General features: G+C 32.7%; 1 protein-coding gene across 2 annotated transcripts in view; it reads right to left on the bottom strand.

The window, feature by feature from the left end:
* zbtb20 (zinc finger and BTB domain containing 20) overlaps window positions 1-18,660 on the bottom strand; it is a 136,479-nt gene that overhangs the window by 90,739 nt on the left and 27,080 nt on the right. The window contains exon 1 of one of the 2 annotated variants that reach the window (XM_056458790.1): window positions 9,307-9,993. The exons of the other annotated variant lie outside the window; for it this stretch is intronic. The gene's annotated coding sequence lies outside the window, so the exon portion shown is untranslated. Of the gene's footprint in view, window positions 1-9,306; window positions 9,994-18,660 lie in introns of those variants that run through there. 2 annotated transcript variants of the gene reach the window in all.

Here is an 18,660-nt window from a genome sequence, read left to right on the forward strand (position 1 = left end):
ACATTTTCAGTCCATTCATCCTTCGTCCTTTAAGCATTCATACTGTTAATTAGTACTACACCCTTCTTTTCACTGAAGCAAGAGACCTTTTTATTTATCCATAATACTTTTATAACATACTAATATGCGCTTTTCAAAAATAATCTGAAGTTGTATCCCTAAAGGCACCTTTTTTCTTTCATTTCATAAACTATTGTTTAACCGATCCCTGAATTATAATTCCTACGTCACAAACAACCTTGCAAAACTCGACTTGCTTGCAATTAAAAACCAGTCAAGAAAACACAACACTGTAAAAAAAATGCTGAGTTCCACACAATCGATACATTTTTTTTTACTAATTTAAGTGGATTGAACATAAAACAATTAAGTTGTGCCAACAAAACCTCTAGAATTGTGTTGTTTTAGCTCATTTTAAATAAGTAGTTTGAACAAACAGCAAACATACACTCACTGGCCACTATATTAGGTACACCTTACCAGTACCAGGTTGGACCCCCTTTTGCCTTCAGAACTGCCTTAATCCTTCGTGGCAGAGATTCAACAAGATACTGGAAATATTCCTCACAGATTTTGCTCCACATTGACATGATAGCATCACACAGTTGCTGCAGATTTGTCAGTTGCACATCTATGATGCCAATCTCCCGTTCCACCACATCCCAAAGGTGCTCTATTGGATTGAGATATGGTGACTGTGGAGGCCATTTGAGTACAGTCAGCTAATTGTCATGTTCAAGAAGCCAGTCTGAGGTTTTTTCGCGCTTTTTGACATGGCTTGAAGTAGCCATCAGAAGGCATGTTCAGCAGCAATACTCAGGTAGGCTGCGGCGTTGATACGATGCTCAATTGGTACTTATGGGCTCAAAGTGTGCCAAGAAAATATCCCCCACACCATTACACCACCACCACCAGCCTGAATCGTTGATACAAGGCAGGATGGATCCATGCTTTCATGTTGTTGACGCCAAATTCTGACTCTAGCATCCGAATGTTGCAGCAGAAATTGAGACTCATCAGACCAGGCAAAGTTTTTCCAATCTTCTATTGTGCAATTTTGGTGAGCCTGTGTGAATTGTAGCCTCAGTTTCCTGTTCTTAGCTGACAGGAGTGGCACCCAGTGTGGTCTTCTGCTGCTGTAGCCCACCCGCCTCAAGGTTGGACTTGTTGTGTGTTCACAGATGCTCTTCTGCAGACCTCGGTTGTAACGAGTGGTTCAGTTACTGTTGCCTTAGCTCGAACCAGTCTGGCCATTCTCCTCTGACCTCTGGCATCAACAAGGCATTTGAGCCCACAGAACTGGCGCTCACAGGATATTTTCTCTTTTTCAGACCATTCTCTGTAAACCCTAGAGATGGTTGTGCGTCAAAATCCCAGTAGATCAGCTATTTCTGAAATACTCAGATCAGCCCGTCTGACACCAACAACCATGTCACGTTCAAAGTCACTTAAATCACCTTTCTTCCCCATTCTGATGCTCGGTTTGAATTGCAGCAGATCCTCTTGACCATGTCTAAATGCCTAAATGCATTGAGTTGCTGACATATTATTGGCTGATTAGTAATTAGCGTTAACAAGCAGTTGGACAGGCGTACCTAATAAAGTGGCCGGTGAGTGTATTTTTATATAAGATATTTTAAGAATAACTAAATGCTCAATCAGTCTCAGCATTTAATTATGTTTACTCTGACAGTTTGACAGGACTCTTTACATTTAAAAAAATCACATCAGTAGTTAAAATAAAGTGCCATTTGCGCGAAACAATAACAACATACATTAAGAAATATTGCTTTGTGTGATATTATTTATTATATTTACTGTTCAGACGAAAACAAGAAAGATTTATAGCCCATGCAATAGCCAGAGAGAGTTTTTTTGGCTTCTTGGTGAATCTGAAATCAACACACACGTGCATATACACACATTCATCACGAGATATTAGTAACACTGACTGCACACACACACACACACACACAGTTGAGGTCTGTCGAGGTGATGGTACACTCTGCCTTAGGTTAGAGGAGTAAATTATGTTAGCATATAAATGCAGACCAGAATGCATGAGAATACACAAACACAGACAGTCCTAATGAATAAAATATCGCTTTTGTCTTTTCCTTTTTTTTTGTCCTTTTGGGTTTTGCGCAAACATTCCTCAGCAAGCTAAAACAACCCAGTGTTCGAGCGGTCACCAAATGTGATGGCAAAATATGTGCCATCCTCCTGACGGCATTCATCTGCCTTTTATTTATTTATTTATTCATTTATTTAGCTAGCGCTGATTTGGGCTTGAATAGGAGGCTTCGCTAAATGTAGAGCAACTGCTTTTGGGAAGCCTTTTAACGTGGAACAAACGCACAAATTGAGTACAGGACGCACATTAATGGAGAGGGGGAGAAAGAATAATAATTAAAACAGTTTGTGATTGTCTACGAGGAAAAAAGTCTTGCTTTTTTTACAGAGCTCCAAAGTATTAAAAGCATTCAAATGCTTAAGAAGACAGATTCCTGCAAAATAAGAACACATTGACAGATTTATATTTGGCCATTTCTTATTTTGCATGGATATTTGTTTGACAGTAGTCAAAAACACAGTGTACGGGTCAAAATTAATTATTTTTAATGCCAAAAATCGTTTGAATTAGGGCTGCACGATATTGGAAAAATCTAACATTGCAATATTTTATTATTCTGTGATACATTTATATACTTTAACTACATAAGTTAATAACTATTGGGAAAAATTCCAACAAAAACAGACCTTTAAACTAAGAACAAGAACATGTTGACATATTTATGTAACCCTGTCTAATAATGCAATATCCAAAAATACATTGTAGGCATCAAAATTAACGATTTTTTCTTTTATGCCAAAAATGATTTGAATATTAAGTAAATATTACATTCCACTGGAATATTTTGTTTATTTCCTACTGTAAATATATCAAAACTTCATTTTTAATGAACATTTATCTAATTTAAATTAGATTTTGTTCCATAGTTCACAGTATTTTCCTCTCTATGAATTAAAACAATTCAAATGCTAATACATACATATGTTATATTTTTTTATTCTGTGATGCATTTATATACTTTAACTAGATAAGTTAATAACTATTGGGGAAAAAATGATCATTTTAGATTGATTGGGATGATTTTAGGGAGAGTGCATATGCATAAAATATAAGAAACAACCTATAAGCATAGACGGATTCAATAAAGTAAAATATACAAGGATTTGATTGTTTTCCGAGGAGTCGAACAGTATTCAGGTATACAGTGCTTAGCATATATAAGCACACCCCTCACAAATCTCTCTTTTAAATTCATATTTTTAATAGGAAGCTATGAAATATTATATTTGTGCATATACATTAGAGTAGTCAGTACTGGAGCCAAATCTGGAGCTTATCTAACAAAATAACTTACGATAACGAAACAATGATAACAAAAACGAACACACCCAAATTCATGATATAGAAAAATATTAAATACAAAAAAAAAAAAAAAGGAAAAATCAAGAGAAGCAAAAAAAAATTTTAAATTGTTGAAATTTTGTGGGTTGTAATTTATTTTTTGCAATATTTTGCTTGAATTTAATTGTACTATCTTTCAATTTCTAAAATTTTCTGGTAACTAAAATATAATTTTAATAAATAAATCAGTTTAATAAATCAGTTCTATATAAATGCACCAAAATATTGACTACATTCACTGAGAAATTGATCAAAATATTCATTTTCAAAATGGGCTGTATACTCAATTATGCTGAGCACTGTACAGCAGTCGAATAATTAAATGTAAAATAATACTGCATAGTCTTCGTTTTATAGACAATTTTGTATTAAAACAATTCAAATGCAAAGCATAGGAAGCCAAATTTCTACAAAAACAGACCTTTAAAACGAGAACATGTTGACATATTTATATGTGGCCCTGTCTAATGATGCGATATCCAAAAATGCATTATATAAGTCTAAATTAATGATTTTTTCATTCATGCCAAAATTATTTAATATTGAGCAAATATTACGTTTCATGAGAATATTTAGTAAATTTCCTTCAGTAAATTTATCAAAACTTCCTTTTTAATGAACATTTATACAACTTTAAATTAGATTTTCACAGTATTTTCCTTTTTTTGTAATAAAAAAAAATCAAATGCAAAGCATAGGAAGCCAGATTCCCTCAAAAACAGACCCTTATACCAAGAACAAGAACACATTGACGTATTTATATACAGTATTAGCCTGTCTTAAGATGCAATGGCCAAAAACACATCGTATGAGTAAAAATTAACCATTTTTTTTCTTTTATACAAAATTGATTTGAATATTAAGTAAAGATCATGCTTCATGAGGATAATTGTAAAAGTCCTACTTCATTTAATTTAAAAAACTTAGATTTTAATTAACAGTGTGCGCTTCATTTCCAACTATACGGATCATTTTCTCAGTATTTTCATTTGATGTATTAAAACCATTTAAATGCAAAGCATAGGAAGCCGAATTCCTACAAAAACGGACCTTCAAAACAAGAACAAGAGCACACTGACATTTTTATATGTAAGCTTGTCTTAAGATGCAATGGCCAAAAACACATGGTATGGGTAAAACATTCGTTATATATATTTAAAAAACATTCGGACAACATTCGTTTGAATATTAAGTAAAGATCATGCTCCATGAGGATGTTTTGTAAATTAAATACCTATAAAGATAATTTTCGCTGTATTTAAATTTTTTGTATTAAAACCATTCAAATGCAAAGCACAGGAAGCTAAATTCCAACAAAAACAGACCTTTAAACTAAGAACAAGAACATGTTGACATATTTATGTAACCCTGTCTAATAATGCAATATCCAAAATTACATTGTAGCCATCAAAATTAACAATTTTTTCTTTTATGCCAAAAATTATTAGAATATTAAGTAAATATTACATTCCACTGGAATATTTTGTTCATTTTCTACTGCAAATATATCAAAACTTCATTTTTAATAAGCATTTATCTAATTTAAATTAGATTTTGTTCCATAGTTCACAGTATTTTCCTTTCTATCAATTAAAACAATTGAAAGGCTAATCATATGAATCCGGATTCCTACAAAAACAGACCTTTAAAACAAGAACAAGAACATGTTGACATATTTATGTAACCCTGTCTAATAATGCAATATCCAAAAATACATTGTAGGCATCAAAATTAACGATTTTTTCTTTTATGCCAAAAATGATTTGAATATTAAGTAAATATTACATTCCACTGGAATATTTTGTTTATTTCCTACTGTAAATATATCAAAACTTCATTTTTAATGAACATTTATCTAATTTAAATTAGATTTTGTTCCATAGTTCACAGTATTTTCCTCTCTATGAATTAAAACAATTCAAATGCTAATACATACATATGTTATATTTTTTTATTCTGTGATGCATTTATATACTTTAACTAGATAAGTTAATAACTATTGGGGAAAAAATGATCATTTTAGATTGATTGGGATGATTTTAGGGAGAGTGCATATGCATAAAATATAAGAAACAACCTATAAGCATAGACGGATTCAATAAAGTAAAATATACAAGGATTTGATTGTTTTCCGAGGAGTCGAACAGTATTCAGGTATACAGTGCTTAGCATATATAAGCACACCCCTCACAAATCTCTCTTTTAAATTCATATTTTTAATAGGAAGCTATGAAATATTATATTTGTGCATATACATTAGAGTAGTCAGTACTGGAGCCAAATCTGGAGCTTATCTAACAAAATAACTTACGATAACGAAACAATGATAACAAAAACGAACACACCCAAATTCATGATATAGAAAAATATTAAATACAAAAAAAAAAAAAAAGGAAAAATCAAGAGAAGCAAAAAAAAATTTTAAATTGTTGAAATTTTGTGGGTTGTAATTTATTTTTTGCAATATTTTGCTTGAATTTAATTGTACTATCTTTCAATTTCTAAAATTTTCTGGTAACTAAAATATAATTTTAATAAATAAATCAGTTTAATAAATCAGTTCTATATAAATGCACCAAAATATTGACTACATTCACTGAGAAATTGATCAAAATATTCATTTTCAAAATGGGCTGTATACTCAATTATGCTGAGCACTGTACAGCAGTCGAATAATTAAATGTAAAATAATACTGCATAGTCTTCGTTTTATAGACAATTTTGTATTAAAACAATTCAAATGCAAAGCATAGGAAGCCAAATTTCTACAAAAACAGACCTTTAAAACGAGAACATGTTGACATATTTATATGTGGCCCTGTCTAATGATGCGATATCCAAAAATGCATTATATAAGTCTAAATTAATGATTTTTTCATTCATGCCAAAATTATTTAATATTGAGCAAATATTACGTTTCATGAGAATATTTAGTAAATTTCCTTCAGTAAATTTATCAAAACTTCCTTTTTAATGAACATTTATACAACTTTAAATTAGATTTTCACAGTATTTTCCTTTTTTTGTAATAAAAAAAAATCAAATGCAAAGCATAGGAAGCCAGATTCCCTCAAAAACAGACCCTTATACCAAGAACAAGAACACATTGACGTATTTATATACAGTATTAGCCTGTCTTAAGATGCAATGGCCAAAAACACATCGTATGAGTAAAAATTAACCATTTTTTTTCTTTTATACAAAATTGATTTGAATATTAAGTAAAGATCATGCTTCATGAGGATAATTGTAAAAGTCCTACTTCATTTAATTTAAAAAACTTAGATTTTAATTAACAGTGTGCGCTTCATTTCCAACTATACGGATCATTTTCTCAGTATTTTCATTTGATGTATTAAAACCATTTAAATGCAAAGCATAGGAAGCCGAATTCCTACAAAAACGGACCTTCAAAACAAGAACAAGAGCACACTGACATTTTTATATGTAAGCTTGTCTTAAGATGCAATGGCCAAAAACACATTGCATGGGTAAAACATTCGTTATATATATTTAAAAAACATTCAGACAACATTCGTTTGAATATTAAGTAAAGATCATGCTCCATGAGGATGTTTTGTAAATTAAATACCTATAAAGATAATTTTCGCTGTATTTAAATTTTTTGTATTAAAACCATTCAAATGCAAAGCACAGGAAGCTAAATTCCAACAAAAACAGACCTTTAAACTAAGAACAAGAACATGTTGACATATTTATGTAACCCTGTCTAATAATGCAATATCCAAAAATACATTGTAGCCATCAAAATTAACAATTTTTTCTTTTATGCCAAAAATTATTTGAAAATTAAGTAAATATTACATTCCACTGGAATATTTTGTTCATTTCCTACTGTAAATACATCAAAACTTCATTTTTAATGAGCATTTATCTCATTTAAATTAGATTTTGTTCCATAGTTCACAGTATTTTCCTTTCTATCAATTAAAACAATTCAAATGCTAATCATATGAATCCGGATTCCTACAAAAACAGACCTTTAAAACAAGAACAAGAACATGTTGACATATTTATATGTGGCCTTATCTAATAATGCAATATGCAAAAATACATTGTCTGAGTAAAAAATTAACCATTTTTTCTTTTATGACAAAATTGATTTGAATATTAAGTAAAGATCATGCTCCATGAGGATGTTTTGCAAATTTCATACTTCATTTATTTAATAAAACTCATTTTAATCAACGTCGTGCACTTCATTTCCAAATAAAGATTATTTTCTCAGTATCAGTATCATATTTATATGTGGCCCTGTCTAATGATGCAATATCCAAAAATACATTGTGGGCACCGCAAAAAGGGAAAATTAAGTTTTGAGAAATAAAAAGAAATTTTGCAAACAAAAATAAAAGAACTGTAAATAAAAATCAAGCAGCGCCAAAAAAACTAAAATATTAGCATTTAAAAAAAAAATAAATAAATAAATATATAACATACTGTTTGTTTACATACATACATACATACATACATTCATATATATATATATATATATATATATATATATATATATATATATATATATATATATTGTGTATATATGTATATAAATATGTATACGTATATTTTTCCAGCATTGCCTTTACCCCTTAAGTCAATTGCAGTTTTCATTTTCATTTGACCTGCGTCATGGGCGCCATGATTTTTTATATATACATACATTCATTTATATATATATATATATATATATATATATATATATATATATATATATATATATATATATATATATATATATATATATATATATATATGCATATATACATACACATATATACATACACATATATATATATATATGTATATATATATATATATATATATATATATATATATATATATATATATATATATAAAATCATGGCGCCCATGACGCAGGTCAAATGAAAATGAAAACTGCAATTGACTTAAGGGGTAAAGGCAATGCTGGAAAAATATACATTTACATATTTATATACATGTATACACAATATATATATATATGTGTGTGTGTATTATTATTTTTTTCAGCATTGCCTTAAATCTATTGCAGTTTTCATTTTCATTTGACCTGCGTCATGGGCGCCATGATTTTTTACCTTTTATTTATTTATTTTTTGTAACAAACTTTTTTCTATTTATAAACTTCATTTTCCCGTTGCGATTTTTTAGAAATTTGCATTATTTTAAAAATTTTTTACTCAATAATTAATTTTTTATTTGCAAAACTTTTTATGTTGCAAGTATGTGGCCCTAGACTAACTCCATAGAATATTGAATAAATATTAAGGTCTATGGGAATATTTTGTAAACTTCTGTAAATATATAAAAACCTAATTTTTAATGAACATTTATACAACTTTAAATTAGATTTTCGTGCCATATTTCACTGTATTTGAATTTCTTTGTATTAAAACAATTCAAATGCAAAGCATAGGAAGGCAAATTCCTATAAAAACAGACCTTTAAAACAAGAACATGTTGACATATTTATGTGTCCCTGTCTAATAATGCAATACGCAAAAATACATTGTATGTGTCAAGATTAACATTTCTGCCATGCCAAAGATCATTTGAATATTAAGTAAGGATCACAGCACTGTAAATATATTAAAATTTCATTTTGTATCTGACAACATGCACTTCATTTCCAACCATAAGGATCATTTTCTCAGTATTTTCATTTCATGCATTAAAACTATTCACATGCAAACCACAGAAAGCCAGAATCCAACAAAAACAAGAATATCATCATCCGTTTCTAAAGCACACAGATAGCGCGGTAAACAAATGTGTCGAAAAAACAACAAACCCATGTTAAACATCCTGACCTGTTCAGACTGATCCCAGGTGAGCGAGCAGGCGACTCGGTGTGCATTTTAGATGCCCAAAATGTGTTTGTTGATTTACACCAAAAGCTGCAAATGTTTTTATGGACATGCTCTTCAACCCTCTGAATCTTCTGGGTCTGATTTCTCAAATGTGATTCCGGCACGTGAAAAACAAGGAAGTGAAATACAGCGAGTCGAACGCTCTGCACTTCCTTTACAACAACACGCCAGGCCTGACCTGAAACGACCCCGCGCTCCTTAGGCAAAGTGCCAAGAAAGTCTTCCGGAGAGAAGCTTAAATTGCGCGTTTATGGCCTATTGCCATCTAATCATAAAGTTATGCATGTTCCTGCTTTGTCTGAAGCTCTTCTTCTTGTTTTGCCGTCAAATTAGTGCTGTTATAATATAGTTGTCATTACGCAGACCTGCTGCTTTGGATTTGTTCGTTTATTTGACCTTACTTTGCGAACACTACAGTGATGGATTTTTATTTTTGTGTGGTTTTGCTTTGTTTTGTTCATTGACATTTTTGCTTCTGACTATCGCAAAAGGTAAATGGCACTTCTGAGTCACCGCTTATTAACCGTCCCATTTCTGATGCTTTTGTGCAAATTACTGCTAATTGGCTTGGTGGGTATTAGTCTTCAATCAAATGCCACTTATTAGGAGAATATATATTCATAGACGCATATGATTGTGAGCCATATGGAAGTTTTGAGAGAAATGCTTTACTTACCTAAAGTTTGTGTCTTATTTTTAGCCCAAATATCTCAAAATTGTTAAATTAAGGAGGAATTTTACAGACAAGCATTTTTTTTTTTCAGAAATACAGATGAAGTCAGAATTATTAGCCTCCCGATATATTTTTTTCCCAATTTCTGTTTAACGGGATGCTGATTTTTTTTCAACACATTTCTAAACAATAGATTTAATAACTCATTTCTGATTAGATTTCTTTTATCATTGCGATGATGACAGTACGTAATATTTACTAGTTATTATTCAGCTTAAAGTAACATTTTAAGGCTCAACTAGGTTAATTAGGGTAAAGTTAGGTTAATTAGGTAATTCATTGTATAACAGCGGTTTGTTCTGTAGACCAGTGTTTCCCAACCCTTTTCCTGGAGGCACACCAACAGTACATATTTTGGATGTCTCCCTTACCCCCCTAATTAACTTCAGGTTTTGGAGTCTCTTCTGATGTTCTAATTAGGTGATTCAGGTGTGTTTGATTAGGGAGACATTGAAAATGTGTACTGTTGGTGTGCCTTCAGGAACAGGGTTGGGAAACACTGCTGTAGACAGTCAAAAACAATACTTAAGAGGGCTTATAATATTGACCTTAAAATGGTTTCAATTAAAAAAAAAAACTGCCTTTATCTTAGCTGAAATGAAACAAATCAGACTTTTTCCAGAAGAAAAAATATTATCGGAAATTCTGTGAAAAATTGTTAAGCATCATTTGGAAAATATTTAAAAAAGAAAACTAAATTCATATGAGGGCGAAATGAGGTGAGTAAAATAATTTTCTTTCAAATAAAGAATTGATTATTTTATTTACCCCACTGGAAATGTATTTTACTTGTTTTAAAAGGGGAAAAATTGTATTAAATTATATTAATTTCTTTATATTATATTTTTAAGTCAATATTTTTTTACTTGTCAAGAAAATGCGGTAACACTTTATAATAACTACAAACTATGAATCATTTATTAAGCGTAGCATCTAATAAATTCATTATTTGTTAAGCATTAACTCTACATAAATAAACCTTAGTAAGCAGTTTATAACTGCAGCTACAAATGCTGTATTATTGACTTATTACCACGTTTATAATGTGCTTAATAATCGTACTTTCATACTTTGTTAATGATTTATTTTTCATTGCTAAAAAAGTATTGCATTATTTACAAACCAGTTGTATTCAAGAGTAGTTGGAGGTTTTTAAGATCATTCAGAATGAGTTAGTAAATGATTATAAACTATTGAAATCAACGTTTATATATCTTATTATTCAGGTAATGGTTACTATGTATGTTAATAAATGCTTTATTAAGTCAACTTCATGCAGTTTTGTGACCTAATCTAAAGTGAGGACTATTTATGCTTTATAAATGCCTTATAAATGACAAATAAAGGCTTGGCATCAAATGAACAATAATCTTTGCAATCTTATCTAAAAAGTAAAATTAGTGTATTAAATGTGTATTTTTTGTATAAGCTTTTACCCAGTCAGCTCCATCGGCGGACTTGAGACGCAGAGCAGAGTTGTTGGTAAAACAAAAACAGAAGCCAAAAAACAAAACTAAATAAATAAGTAAATAACAGGGTGAGAATGTGGTAAAATCTGAAAACGTGGTAAAAATTAGGCAAGGGGCTTTTCGTTTTCTGGATTGCTTTTGAAAACACTGTCGGTTGGGTTTAGGGAAGGAAGAGGGTGGGTCAGTCAGTCAGTCAGTCGACAGCGGCCTCTGGTGGGTTTACGTGAGAACAGTAGGCACGAATGGCACTCGCGAGAGAAATTTGAGACCTCAAAATGCTTAAACAGCGGCCTCTGGTGGATTCGCACCACTGCAAAAATCTTACCTCTTGGGACGTTTTCAGAATGAGCCTGGGTTGTATTATATAAACTATTAAATGTCCTACTAGGTAAATGTCCAATTATAAGCTTTGACACCAGTGAGGTAGATCAAAAACCTCATCGTCAAATGGCTTAAACGTTATTTGTGAATTTGTAAATATATATACCAATGGCTAAAATAATTGAGGTCATCTCCAAGCATTACATTTACATTTAGTCATTTAGCAGACGCTTTTATCCAAAGCGACTTACAAATGAGCATTACACAGTAAGTCGATATACTGATTATTGCGACAAGCCAAGCACTGAGTAAAAAAAAATTACAGGATGTTTTAAAGGTCAGTGTAGGAACAAGACCAAAAAAAAAAAAACATTTTTGCTGTGTGGTGCAAGTTTCATATATATATATATATATATATATATATATATATATATATATATATATATATATATATATATATATATATATATATATATACATACATACATACATTTATATGTATATGTATATATATATTAGGGGTGGGCGGTACACCGGTGTCATAGTCATCACCGGTGTGACATTGCGCCACGACATGGATTTTCTAATTCCGTCAATACCGTAATAAATCAATTATGCGCATTGAACGGCTGCATTTACATCAATAATAGCTAATTCTAAATAATAAGGCATTCAATTTTCTTCAAACGTTCAGTTGTGGTCTGAATACATGTCCTTATACTACAGGGCTCGAAATTGCAACCATTTTGGTCGCATGAGCGCCCGAAATTTAATCTATGCGCCCTCATAATATATTTGGGAGCATTTGTGTGTCTGAATATAATGAACAGGGAGCTTTTGTTACTGCAGGAAATGCAAACGGCTGAAGAGTGAAAAGTGCACAGGTTTGCAAACCTCACCTAAAGTTATAATAATAATAATGGCGCAGATGACAGCGATCATGACATGAGGTAAATGTTGATCCACCAGCTGAGATCAATCAAGTGTTTTCGGAGAAGGTGCCCGAATCTTGATGCGTTGCATTCACCGCGTGTTCAGCGCAAATGTCCGCTAAATATAAAATCTAACACTGTAGACATCATCGCCAAAGAAACTCACCTTTACTAAGTTTACATTGAAACTACGGCTCATAACAAAGAGCGGAATTGCGCTGGTGGTCATCGCGAGAATCCTGCTCTGTCTGCTTATAAATTGGTGCGGCTGGCTCGCCTGCTTTATTCCACCAACACAGAGAAATGAAGATCAGCTCATAACGAGACTGAGCATTTACAATGACCAAACCAAAACTTTGATAGACAAACCAAAAGAGCGATAGAAGTGAGACTTTCTTTTGTCCGTTCTTCCTTGAGATGTATATTATTTTGCTATTGAAAGTAATACCATGATATTATACCGTCACCGTTCAAAAGATGAAAAATACTGTGATATTAATTTTAGGTCATATCGCCCACCCCTAATATATATATATATATATATATATATATATATATATATATATATATATATATATATATATATATATATATATATATATATACATACATATAAATGTATATATATATATACATATATATACATACATATATGTATACATACATGTATATATATACATACATATATATATATATATATATATATATATATATATATATATATATATATATATATATATATATATATATATATATATATATATATATATTTAAAAAAAGAAATTTAGCTTTTCTTTGAAATATTTTTCCTATAAAAACACCAAATATACTTAAAGACATTGTGATTGTGGTTTGTTCAGACTACTACTTATTTTAAACAAGCTGAAACAACACACTTCTTGAGATTTGTTTAGGTAATCGTTTTAAGTTCAATCTACTTAAATTTGTAATAAATGATCTTAATTGCTTCATGTTTGTGTGGAACTAAGCCTTTTTACAGTGTACACCATTGGCATGAAGAACATATCTTATTCTAAATACTAAATACACTCTGTTTAAGAACTATATAAGAACTATGTGTGCAAACGAATAATTATTATATCCAAATTAATATGTCAGTTCTGCTTATCTTCTTCCCAGTGAAGCCAATATTCTACAGCTGATTCAAAAGGGTTCTCTTGGCACTTTATAACACACAATACTTAAATATGATGCATTTATTCCAAATAATGCTCATTCATTTGAATAGATATCTGAAGCATCATTCACATGGGAACTGATTGCAATTCTATACCATTTGCCCCTTCATTAAAGTGCAAATCCCTATGTTAATTTACAGCGGTCTTTATGCATTTTGCTCATTTTTAAGGCAAGCCTTAAGTCATTTCTTTTAACTGTAGCTGAATTGCATTATATTTGGTTTAAAAATATAAAAGGAGGAGGAAAAAAGGAGCCCTGTGAAAGCCGTTTTTATATGCTGATTTAACTGAATATATCACAAAGATAGTTTCAAGATGGACCATTTGACTGTTCATGTGACGGTCTTCAAATCATTTGAACCCCAGGGCAGATATTGGTACAATTACAGTCTTATCATGTTGGTGCAGATGTCCATGGCAACTGCCAAATAAAAAAAAAAAGAGAAAAGAAATCTGAAAAAAAAAGGGGGATCGCCGGTAGAAACAGGAAGTCATGAGAATCCTTAAAAAGATCAGAGCGGCGATACACCCACTAGTGCTTCGCTTTGCACTCGACCTCCAGTCTGCAAAGCAAAAAAAAAAAAAACAGATCCACTCCGCATGGCATCAACAGGGAATGTCAATGTTTGGATTAAAAATGATGCCTTGCTTTTTGGTTGTGTATTGTATATCTTATGCTAATCACACTTCAGACAATAAAAATGGACTCTGGATTCACTTACTGAGGGTTCAGGACATGTGTAAACTGTAGCCGGTTTTCTGGATGTTATTACAGACCTATTGCAACAGCAGCAATCAGCCTTTCCTAATCAATGCGTATTGAAAATATCTAAAAGCCTCGTTTATAATGTGAAAGTCAACATGCATCATAATATCAAGACTGACCCGGTCGCTTTCTAAATAGATACTTTTCTGAACAATCAGTGCAAAGAAATGCATCTCTCATCACAACCCGATCTGCTTTTGAAACAATTTTGGGTTGTTTCTGATGCCACCCAGCCTGCGCGGGCAGGGGAAGTAATGTCAGCCATACAGGCTTTGTTCTGAACTACAATTTAAGGGAGTGCGGCTTTTCAAAAACAATGCAAATAAGAATATTAATGGCAGAAATAGCTTTGTGGTCACTAATCTTTCATATAAGAGGTGCTGTATGTCATTTCTTGACTAAAGGGATTGTATACACTCACCGGCCACTTTATTAGGTACACCTGTCCAACTGCTTGTTAACGCTAATTTCTAATCAGCCAATCACATGGCAGCAACTCAATGCATTTAAGGCATGCAGACACGATCAAGACGATCTGCTGCAGTTCAAACTGAGCATCAGAATGGGGAAGAAAGGTGATTTAAGTGACACTAAACGGGGGCAGGAACTGATGCACTGGGATTTTCACGCACAACCATCTCTAGAGTTTTTACAGATAATGGTCAGAAAAACAGAAATATAAGATGAGCAGCAGTTCTGTGGGCGCAAATACCTTGTTGATGCCAGAGGTCAGAGGAGAATGGCCAGACTGGTTCCAGCTGATAGAAAGGCAACAGTAACTCACATAACCACTCGTTACAAGCGAGGTCTGCAGAAGAGCATCTCTGAACGCACAACACGTCCAACCTTGAGGGCTACTGTAGCAAAAGACCACACCAGGTGTCACTCCTGGCAGCTAAGAACAGGAAACTGTGGCTACAATTCATACAGGCTCACCAAAATTGCACAATAGAAGATTGGAGAAACGTTGCCTGGTCTGATGAGTCTCGATTACTGCTGCAGTATTCGATATGCAATTGCATCAACACATGAAAGTACAGATTAATCCTTCCTTGTATCAATATTTATTTAGACACACTTTGGGCCCATTAGTACCAATTGAGCATCTATGGCTACTGATGGCTATTTCCAGCAGGATAACGCGCTGTAATGTTATAAAGTGCGAATCATCTCAGACTGGCTTCTTGAACATGACAATGAGTTCACTGTACTCAAATGGCCTCCACAGTCCCCAGATCTTAAACCAAAAGAGCACCTTTGGGATGTGGTGGAACGGGAGATTGGCATCATGGATGTGCAGCCGACAAATCTGCAGCAACTGCGTGATGCTATCATGTCAATGTGGAGCAAAATAATCTCTGAGGAATATTTCCAGTGCCTTGTTGAATCTATGCCACCAAGGATTGAGGGAGTTCTGAGGGCAAATGGGGGTCCAACCCGGTACTAGTAAGGCGTACCTAATAAAGTGGCCAGTGAGTGTATTTTATAATGTTTATTGATTATGAATTTTTTTACTCCCAAAGTGTGAACAGCTTGTAAGAAACCTAAAAAACAAGACCTTCCTTATTTTCCGCAATGTTTATTTGCTGGTCTTTGTTTAATCAAAAGGATGGGATATGACACATGAAATAAATTTAAAGGGCACGTATTGTGTCTTTATTATTTATAAGATGTAAAATAAGTCTCTGATGTCCCTATAATGTTTCATCCCAAAATACCCCACAAATAATGCTTTATAACTCTCTCAAACAGCCCCTTTTAGGCTTTGATCCTAAATTGTGCCATTTTGGAGACTGTCATTTTAAATGCAAATGAGATTGAGTTCTTTTCAAAAGAGGGCGGAGCTACAAACACCTGTGTGTCAGCATAGTGGCAGATTCAAAATCAAGACTAACATCGTGTGCTAATGAGGGAGGTTTTATCACTAGTGGGCAGGGTTTTTCCCCTCTTATGACACGTACAAATGCAGAATGTCAATCAAAGTGTTTCTGCAGGCTGTTTTTATCAAGTGTGATTATAAAAACTAAAATTAATAAATGTGTACCATTAGAAGCTGGTTATATTCACAGACTGCTGCCACACAACTGTGTTTAAAAACCCTTATAAATGTGATTTTTGCATAATAGGTCCTCTTTAGAAAGCTATTCAATGTTATGTCAATGTGTCATTCAAAGTTAAGGGGTTCATTTATTAAATTATTGACATTGTCCTATTTTGTCTCATTACTTTGTCTTATTTTGCATGGGTATATTTTTGGCAGTACCCAAAAATACATGGTATAAATCAAAATGTAAAAAAATAAATATATTTTATGCCAAAAATAATTAGAAATGCACTCTATAACATCAGAAAGGTCCGACCCTTCATATCTGAACATGCAGCTCAACTCATTGTTCAAGCTCTTGTTCTTTTCAAACTGGATTATTGCAACTCTCTACTAGCCGGGCTTCCAGCTAATTCTATCAAACCTCTTCAGCTGCTTCAGAACGCAGCAGCACGAGTGGTCTTTGATGAACCCAAAAGAGCACATGTCACTCCGCTACTCACCCGTTTGCACTGGCTGCCAGTTGCTGCTCGCATCAAATTCAAAGCTCTGATGTTTGCTTACAAAGCGACCTCTGGCTTTGCTCCTTCTTATCTGCTCTCACTTCTGCAGATATATGTGCCCTCCAGAAACTTGCGTTCTGTGAATGAACGTCGCCTCGTGGTTTCATCCCTAAGAGGGAAGAAATCACTTTCCCGAACTCTCGCATTCAATCTGCCCAGTTGGTGGAATGAACTCCCTAACTACATCAGAACAGCAGAGTCACTTGCTGTCTTCAAGAAACGACTAAAAACTCAACTATTTAGTCTCCACTTTCCCTCCTAATCTGTAACTGCCTCTCTGGCTATACCACTAACTGTACTCTCTCTCTCTCTCTCTCTTTAAAATAAATAAACATTACTAATGCTTTGCTTCTTAGACTTTACACACCTGAAACTTGTCTATAGCACTTGTTCACTGTTGCTCCTATAGTTGTGTAAATTGCTTCCTTATCCTCATTTGTAAGTCGCTTTGGATAAAAGCGTCTGCTAAATGACTAAATGTAAATGTAAAGTTAAGATCTTGTTCCATCAGGGTATTTTATGTATTGTATTGATCCAATTATTGTAACAAATCATATATCAATGTAAAAAGGATCTGTTCTGATATCAGATGATGCATAAATCTCACTTTCCAAACACTGAGCCTTATGGTATAAATATAAAAGGCTTAGAAAAATGCTAATTTTAGAAGAACATTTCTGATGGCACTTTGAGGTTTTTACATCTGACCTCTTCATATATACAGTCTCGTGTTGTTTTCATTTAACTTCAAACTTATCAGTACAGCTTTGCTCATACTTCAAATGATTTTTCCCTTCAAATCTGGTGTTTAGTTTGTTGTTTAGAAGCAATCTAGGCTGCTGTCTTGAGCTGGTTGTTATGTGTCCGGCGTGCAATGCAAAGTTTTCCTACACGTGGCACAGATCTGAGCTGCACCCAGAGTGTGCTACAGACTTTAATGTCTACCTGTCTCACTAATAATAAGTGTTTCTAAATTCCCCATATACTGTAAGCCCTTTAATATTAAAGGTGCAATAGGTGATTGTCTTCAGAAACATGCTGGTTGAAAGTCTCATCACATATAAAAAAACATTAAATATATTTACATATACTCATAAACAGTTGAAGTCAGAATTATTAGCCCCCTTGTATATTTTCCCCCCCAAATTAAACAGAGAGACGATTTTTCAAACACATTTCTAAACATAATAGTTTTAATAACTCATTTCTTTTATCTTTGCCATGATAACAGTACATAATACTTTGCAAGATATTTTTCAAGACACTT

This window comes from Danio aesculapii, chromosome 5 (genome assembly GCF_903798145.1).
Source record: "Danio aesculapii chromosome 5, fDanAes4.1, whole genome shotgun sequence".
NCBI lineage: Eukaryota > Metazoa > Chordata > Actinopteri > Cypriniformes > Danionidae > Danio > Danio aesculapii.